Here is a 9110-nt window from a genome sequence, read left to right as displayed (position 1 = left end):
TGGAGAAGAAAAGAAACTTCCTGTTATTCTATACAATCTTGTTACTGGTAGTTATAATGGAAATATAGCTTGGTGTAGGAATGTGAAATCTGTGCTTGATAATTGTGGACTATCAAATATATGGAACACTAAATATTTTATAAGTAAAAACTGGTTGTATGATACTGTTAAAATTTTAGATGACAAAAATATTGCTTCTTTTTGTAGATTTAGAACTTTGAACACAAAAATTCCTATCGAAATTGGTAGATGGCAAAATATCCAGAGAAAAAATCGAATTTGTACTTTGTGTAATTCCGGTGATATTGGCGACGAGTTCCATTATATTTTAGAATGTTCGGCAACAGACGAAAGTAGACAAATGCTACTAAAGCATCATCTTGTAAACAGACCAAATATTTTAAAATTTCAAGGTCTAATGAATAGCAACAACCTGTCTGAACTAAAAAAGCTGTGCAAGTTTATAAGAATAATTATTAAATGCCTTGAATCCCCTAGGTAACCACTTTATGTCTCTACTTTATATTTGTATTTAAAATTTATACTATGTATGTTAATTTATTTGTATATGTCTCTATACCATTGGACTTTGGTTTACATATATAGATTCAGATTTGTTTGGAAAAAATATCATCGTCCAGTTAGAGATTGGCAACTTCGTGTACGGCACGTGTGTTAATTTATTGAAATATATCACATCGTGCCACTCTCTTTATTTTTCAAACTTTTTCATATATATACCATCATCAAATATTGTCAAATTCCTTTTGTTTATTATTTTTTTTTTTATCCAAAATGATTTTAAAATCTTAACGTTTCTTTAAAGAAACAGACCAAGCTTATACCAAAATTAGAGTACTGCTAAACCATTTGGGATCCACATCAATAACAACAAAGTTTACAAATTGAAAAAGTACAGAGAAGATTCACAAATTGAAAAAGTACAGAGAAAAGCATCTTGCTTCACATACATTTGAATCAATTGCCACAATAAATAGTTTCATGCAGTGCAGTAGAGAGTAGAGAGATACCAAAAATCTACTCTAATCCCTATTTTCTACCCTTAACATTTATAGTTATCAAATGCATACATTTTTATCTTAAGGTTATTTTTTAAATGTACATTATTTTTTTTCAATTTTTAATTTTGTTTTTTTTAGTTGTCTTGTAAATTACAAATCAAATTTGATAGTCGACGCCCGGGTGTCTTCCTATATGAAGGTAAACACAGACGTGCCGCAGGAACGAGTCCTTTTTTTTGATATTTCAAATATAACAATGGGTTGCAATTTCAACATTTCAAAAGTCAATGGGCCAGTAATTTTCATCTTTCGGTTAAATTTTTGTAGAAGAATGCGCTGTTTTTAACCAGAGACATATATACATATGTCTCTGTTTTAACCAACATAAGATGCCAAAAATTGTATATGTGATAACTGAGAAATATACATGTATGAATGGGTTATAACAGAGACATATAATACATTATATGTCTCTGGTTATAATTTTGCGATGAAATATATTTATGGGTCGTGATATTCACAAAGACTTTGATATATGCTCGAGGATATATGAATGGGGGTGTGTTTTTCAAAATCCGAGCTGGACGTCTGTACCCAAAATTTCATGTTGAGAAAATCTCTGCTATAAAACAATTTGATCTTGAAATAGACGGATGAAACTGAAATATTTCTTGTTTTTCCATAGTTTCCATAAAAACTTCTTCCACTTTATGATTTTGTGAAATGCACGTTATATGGCGAACACGTGAATTTTGCACGTGTAAAATCTTGGACATCACTTTATCGTTGACATCCCCTTTCTCGAATGGTATTTACAACTCGGAGATTGCTCACGGAGGTCTCTTATAATATAAAGCCTTAATAAGGTATACACAAATTAGACGTGCCGCTGGTATGTGTCACCTTTTTGGAATGTCAAATATATCAATGGGGTGCAAGTTCACTGAGGAAATATATCAATGGGTAGGAATTTATGATATTTATACAACAACAACTGCAACAACAACAACAACAACAACAACTTTTTTATTTGTCAATCAAGACGCCCCGAGGAGCAGTACAATTACAGTTTAAATTAAAGTATACAAATAATTGTGGTGATTTTTTTTCATTGAACTATTTGAAATTAAAATAGGTGACAATAAAACTAAAACTATGTAGGAGAAGGGAGACAACAAACACAGTGTATTCCCAAAGATAATGAGTGAGGGGCCTGATGTGTTATTTTCGTTCTTCGTGATCGGCGCATTTTTGCTATCGTGATCCGTTTTTCTACAGATTTATTTTTTTTTATATTTTCGTGATCCGTGATCATGGAAATTTATTTTCTGTTAATCGTGATTGACAAAAAAATCAACTCGTGAATCGTGATGAGACGCCCCCCCATCATGTGTGTATAAATAACAAAATAATAGTCACCTTTGTTGATATTTTTAGAAATAACTGTTGGATCAAATTTTACAAAACTGGTCTTATTTTCACGACATAACATCTTAGAGTAATATAGCCCCATACAATTGAATATTTATTCGCACATTTCCAAGTTTTACAAGATAAAATGATAGTACCAGCACAGCTGGCTTCGGGTATCATTAAGAAAAAATCGCCACATTTGTTGATAATTTTGAAAAGAAAACACTGTTGGATCAAATTTTACGAAAATAGTCTTATTTTCACGAAACAACATTTGGGAGTATTATTGCCCCATAAAATTATATATTTATTAGCATATTTCCAAGTTTTAAGAAAAAAATTGGGAGATCAAATGGTTTCTACGGCAATAGGAGGTGAAGCAAAATGGGCCGAGTTTTAACTTTGTTTGTATTTGATTAATCTCATCATTAGAACATATTTTATCAATAACAAATTATTAGAATTAGTTTTTTGTAACTTTTAAATATACTTGCATGCTTTAGCTGTGAAAGGTATCAGCATTATCCATTAGAAAAATCGTGAGGCGTAGCACCTTTTTCACAACAATAGCGGGTTTTTACCCATAAATCCATTGGAATAATCGGCTTTCCGGTGGCCAAGTCATTTCATTGGCTGTTATATAGACTCTACTAGAGTTGCAAATCTCTTGTATTATATGTCTCTGATTTGGTTAACTCATTTATTGTTTTACAATTATTTAACAGTAAATATTTTTTAAGGCCAATATTATTTTTAAATAGTCTATAGGTTCTTAATTTGTTTCCTTGCACCATGCCAGGTTTGTCATTATTTAATTGCTTAAGCCAAATTATTTCATCATATTTAATTCAGAGTTTTTTAATGATAATTGACTTTATATTAGATTTGTGATTTAAGGATGTATTCTTCTGACGTTTCAGTCTCGTTGAAATCTCATTCTGGAATTATTTCCAAAACATGTGATATAAGTGGAAATTATCAATGATTTTAAAAAATATTGTAATCAAACTTAACTTTGTGAAAAAATTGTGTATTTACAATGAGTAGTTTTTGAGAAATAAAATTTTCAAATTTTATAACCAATCAAGTCAGTCTCATTAGCCAAAATGTTGAGAAAATGGGTGAGGGGTACAAGAAATGATTTTACCAGATACATGTACATCCCATATCAATTTTTTCTTTTCAAATTTCTTAGGTATGTATTTTTTCAATCATTTATAACAAAGAAGTTGAAATACTATGCTTTTTGTTCTAAAAAATGAGAAAAATCCCAAATTTACAAAATTGACAACATGGTAAATTTGACACGAAAAAGCAACAATATTTAATGAATCTTTCTTATATTAACACCTACCTATAGTTTTTTTAGGTTAAATTTATTCAGATTGGTCCACTTCATCTTTAGTGAAAGTATGAAAAAAAGTTTAATTATGAAACTGTGATTTTTTTCATGATAATAGCCCAAGAATGGGTAAAAAATGATTAAAAATGGGAAAATCATCAAAATTGGGTACTTTCAAATGGCCGAAGCAAAAAAAGAAGTGCACCACCATATCATTTTTTCTTCACTAATTATTTTTTTTAAGTCATATAAACCCAAAAATCAGGTTAAGAAAAAAAGTTTAATTCTAGAAATTTTTGGCTCCTCAGAGGTGCACATCCTTAACAAATATTCTGGGGTTAAACTAAGATATTTAAATAGTGATTAAATGCTTCCCAACCAATTGTCATTACATTTTAATACGACCGCAAAAAAATTTTGTGGTCATATATTGGTATGACGTTGGCGTCGGTGTTGTCGTTGTCGTCGTCGTCGTCGGAAGACACATTGGTTTTCTCACTCTTAACTTTAGTTTAAGTGAATGGATCTCTATGAAATTTTACCATAAGGTTCAATACCACAAAAGGAAGGTTGGGATTGATTTTGGGGGTTATGGTACCAACAGTTAAGGAATTAGGGGCCAAAAAGGGGCCAAAAATAAGCATTTTTGTAACTTCCAGACATAACTTGTGTGTTAGTGTATGGATCTCTCTGACATTGTACCACAAGGTTCCATATCACAAAGGGAATGCTTGGATTGATTTTCGGGGTAATTGCCTCAAAATTTTAGGAATTAGGGCTAAAAAAGGGGCAAAAAACAAGCATTTTTCTAGTTTCATGACAATAACTTGTGTGTAAGTCTATGGATCTTTCTGAAATTGTACTACAAGGTTCCATATCACAAAGGGAAAGCTGGAATTGAGTTTGGGGATAATTGCCCAAAACGTTTAGGAATTAGGGGCCAAAAATAAGCATTTTTCTAGTTTCCAGACAATAACTTGTGTTCAAGTGTATGGATCTCTCTAAAATTGTACTGCAAGGTTCCATATCACAAAGGGAATGTTTGGATTGATTTTGGGGGTAATTGCCTCAAAAGTTTAGGAATAAGGGGCCAAAAAAGGGGCAAAAAACAAGCATTTTTCTAGTTTCATGACAATAACTTGTGTAAGTCTATGGATCTTTCTGAAATTGTACTACTAGGTTCCATATCACAAAGGGAAATCTGGAATTGAGTTTGGGGGTAATTGCCCAAAACGTTTAAAAATAAGGGGCCAAAAATAAGCATTTTTCTAGTTTCCAGACAATAACTTGTGTTCAAGTGTATGGATCTCTCTGAAATTATACTGCAAGGTACCATACCACAAAGGGAAGACTGGGATTGATTTTGGGGGTAATTGCCTCAAAATTTTAGAAATTAGGGGCCAAAAAGGGGCAAAAAACAAGCATTTTTCTAGTTACAGGACAATAACTTGTTTGTAAGTGTATGGATCTTTATGAAATTGTACTACAAGGTTCCATATCACAAAGGGAAAGCTGGGTTTGAGTTTGGGGGTAATTGCCCTAAATGTTTAGGAATATGGGGCCAAAAAGGGGCCAAAAAACAAGCATTTTTCTAGTTTCCAGACAATAACTTGTGTTCAAGTGTATGGATCCCTATGAAATTGTACTGCAAGGTACCATACCACAAAGGGAAGGCTGGGATTGAGTTTGGGGATGATGAATCATAAGGGGGTTCAAAAAATTTGGGGGGGGGGGATTTTTTTCCCCTTTTCTTTTCTTTAAAATTTTCCATTTTAAATTGGTTATTTCTGATTTATATATAAAAGCAAATAATAATGATATGGTTTGAATAGGTAAATTAAAAATTTTTAAGTTCTTAGACCACATTCATTCTGTGTCAGAAACATATGCTGTGTCAAATATTTAATCACAATCCAAATTCAGTGCTGTATCAAGCTTGAATGTTGTGTCCATACCAGGGCTTCCAAAATTATTTTTAGCCAGCCGGACATTTTATATATTATCCCGATTTTAATCCCTTAAGACTAAATAAACAAAAGGCAATTATGGTAATCAGTTGCCGAGTTGGCCATCCCAATGATTGACATTAAAAAAAAACAATATTAAACTTTCTTTGATTCAAATTCGAAGTTCTGACGTAAACTGTTAAATTAGCAGTGCATCATTCGAAGTGTGCAACATCAGCGTACTTATATCTGCCTTAGACTCTTTATTTGTGCAAAATAACGTTGTCAAAAACTTTAGTTTCGTTTCTAAATCTTATACCGGATGTTATCTTGACAATGGTAAAACATGGACCAGAGACGGATACGTAAATTTATTGTACGTTTGCAAAGCATGAATGAGTGTATTAAAGTAGCTCTTTCTACGTTATTTCTTCAAGAAAATATTCGAAACAAACGTTAGATAAAGGTATCAATGACAATTTAGGCATTTTTTTTTTAAGAAATTAGGCTACATAATTAAATTTCACACCTGCGCACATGCGCACACGTGTACTAGTTCAAACATGTCTCTGGTTCAAACAACGTGGTTATGACGATTTTTCATTTTCATCTTTTTAATTTTTTCATCAAATCATATTTGTAAACGTATTTCTGATAATTTAAATCTTTTTGACTAAATTTATTAGAGGCAAACCGCTGAAATGTAAGAAAATAACTTTGAATAGACCGATCAATGTCCGGTTCAAAATAGTTTACCTGTCACCTGAACAGGTAAATTTCAGCTGTTCGACAACTAATTAGCCTTGATTAAAATAAGAAGGTATTAAAGTTGGGGTTGTTTTGATAGTACTTAATGATCATGTCACTTTTATGACCGGAACTGTGTGGCTGTTAAAGGCAAAAGGTTGGGTCAAAAAGATCGGGAATTATGTTAAAATGACCGTCTCTTAAGAAAGCCTTGAAAACTAAAAAGTAGATGTCCATTTCATGCTTTGCCCAGCTGGACTTTTACCGGACATTATACAAATGTCCGGAATATATGACCGTTTTGGAAGCCTTGGTCCATACTTGCCCCAACTGTTCAGGGTTCGACCTCTGCGGTCATATCAAGCTGCGCCAAGCAGAGCATTTTATTTAGATAAAATTTTGGACTCGTCAAATGCTTCTTTAATGAGGGAGATATTTTGTTCTGAAAGTCTGATCCAAAATTTAGTCATATTAAGAATAACCTCAAGAGATAGGGGTAGCGCCCCAACTCTCCCATCACTGCTATGTTAGTTGATCTTCTAGGTACTTGTAGAGAATATTTACAAAATTTAACATGTAATTTTTCAATAACTAGATCTTTGCACATCTGGAAAAAATAGTTATCCCCTTTTGATTGTAACTTATTTGGAGAGAATTGGCCCCAAATTTCTGAGCCATATAATAAAATTGGCTTCAGTATGTGGTCAAAAAGATGTAAAAGTGTTTTAATATAAGGTTTAAAATGAGTAAAATATCTTTTTAATTTGAAAAAGGCTTTTAATGCTTTATTATATAGATTGAACTTAGCATCTGTAAATCTGCCAGATACAGTGAATATAATGCCAAGATAATTCTAATTTTCTCATTATTTATAAGCTGACCATTAAATGTGAATTTTTCCTTTGATATCCTTCCTGTGTTATTAAAAATTAACAATTTGGTTTTTTTCATGTTAATTTCTAGTCCCCATTTATTACAATAATCCATTAAATTGTCCAAACAATTTTGTAATCCAGATGAAGTTTCAGAAATCATAATGAGGTCATCTGCATACATTAAACAGTTAAGGGTACTGTTGTTTAACAAAACTGGGCAACAGTTAGAATAAAAATTATCTGGTAAATCATTTATGAAAAGTTTAAACAATGTAGGGCTCAAATTACCCCCTTGACGGACACCAATATCTGATGGGAAGTTTTCAGTTAGTGTGTTACTATTAGTTTTTACACACAAAGATGTGATTTTGTACATATCTTTAATTACATTATAAAATAAATCGCTCAATCCGAGCTTCCTCAATTTAAAAATAAGGCTAAATGCCAAACCTTGTCGAAGGCCTTATTAAAATCAACAAAACAGGTATAGAGGCTTTTATGCCCCTGCTTAGTGTATTTATCAATCAACGTTTTAAGTACAAACATGTGGTCACTAGTTCTTTTTCCTTTACCAAATCCTATTTGCTCTGGACCAACTATATTTCTTTTAGTTATAAACTTTTCTAATCTATTATAAGTTTTTTTAAAAAGAGTTTTCCTACACAACTACCTATCGTGATGCCCCTAAAATTTGAGGGGTCATCTTTAGATCCTCTTTTATGTAATGGGACAATAAATCCTTTAGCCAGTATTTCAGGAAATTTTCCTGTTGTTAATACTTTGTTAAATATCTTTACAAAACATTTAAGCAGATATGATTGGCTGCACTTGAGCATTTCATCAATTTTGGAGCCAAAGCTGCTTGATTTATTATTTTTTAGTGATTTGACTGCTTCTTTTATCTCTTTTTCTGTAATTTTATAATCCAATTCTGTGAAAATTTTATGCTTTTCTAGTTTATTAAGTGAATCAATTAGTTCTTTATTTACAGGTAAGGAATTTGAATTAAGCTTTTTAAAATAGTGTAACCAATTAGAGTTTGATATATTAGATGTATCTCCTTTTGTAGAGGATTCATTACTGAGAGACTGTAGTAAGGCACAATATTGGGATGGATTGTTATCTCTCATGTTGTATAATTGTACAATAAGATCTTTACGGAACTGTTTATATTTATTTTTCCTAGTTTTTCTATAAAGTTTTAAAAAACTGAAGAAATTCCCTCTCACTATAGGGTCGTTATTATATTTTTTAAATAGTTTTTCCTTGTCATCTAATTGTTTACGCATTTCAATTAAAGAAAAATCAAACCACTTTGGTTGTTTCTTTTTTTTTTTAGTATTTGAATTTAAGGAGTTAGTGATTTTAGGTAATATTTGTTTTAATGATTTATCAGCTACCTCATAGATCATATCATTTAGTTTTGATGTCATATTTTGGGAATCAAAGTCATCTGACAAAAAGTTTGATATTTTTTCTTGCATATCATTAGAGGTCAGAGCTGTTTGAAATTTTAATGCAGACTCATCATTCCAAATATATCTAGGAGGGGTTATCTGAGAGTGTTCACTCAGAGTATCTAGTATAGGAACTTTCATATCTATATTTAACATAACAGAGACCTGACTGTGATCAGAAAGATCAGCTAAAAAGTCATGAACTTTAAAAAAAGCAACTTTATCTAACAGTTCCTCTGATACTATAAAGTAGTCAACTACACTGCTCCCACGAGGATTATGGCAAGTTAACTGTCTAATGAAATCCC

Source organism: Mytilus californianus, unplaced genomic scaffold (assembly GCF_021869535.1).
Source record: "Mytilus californianus isolate M0D057914Y unplaced genomic scaffold, xbMytCali1.0.p SCAF_3, whole genome shotgun sequence".
Lineage (NCBI taxonomy): Eukaryota > Metazoa > Mollusca > Bivalvia > Mytilida > Mytilidae > Mytilus > Mytilus californianus.
This window is presented reverse-complemented; position numbering follows the sequence as displayed.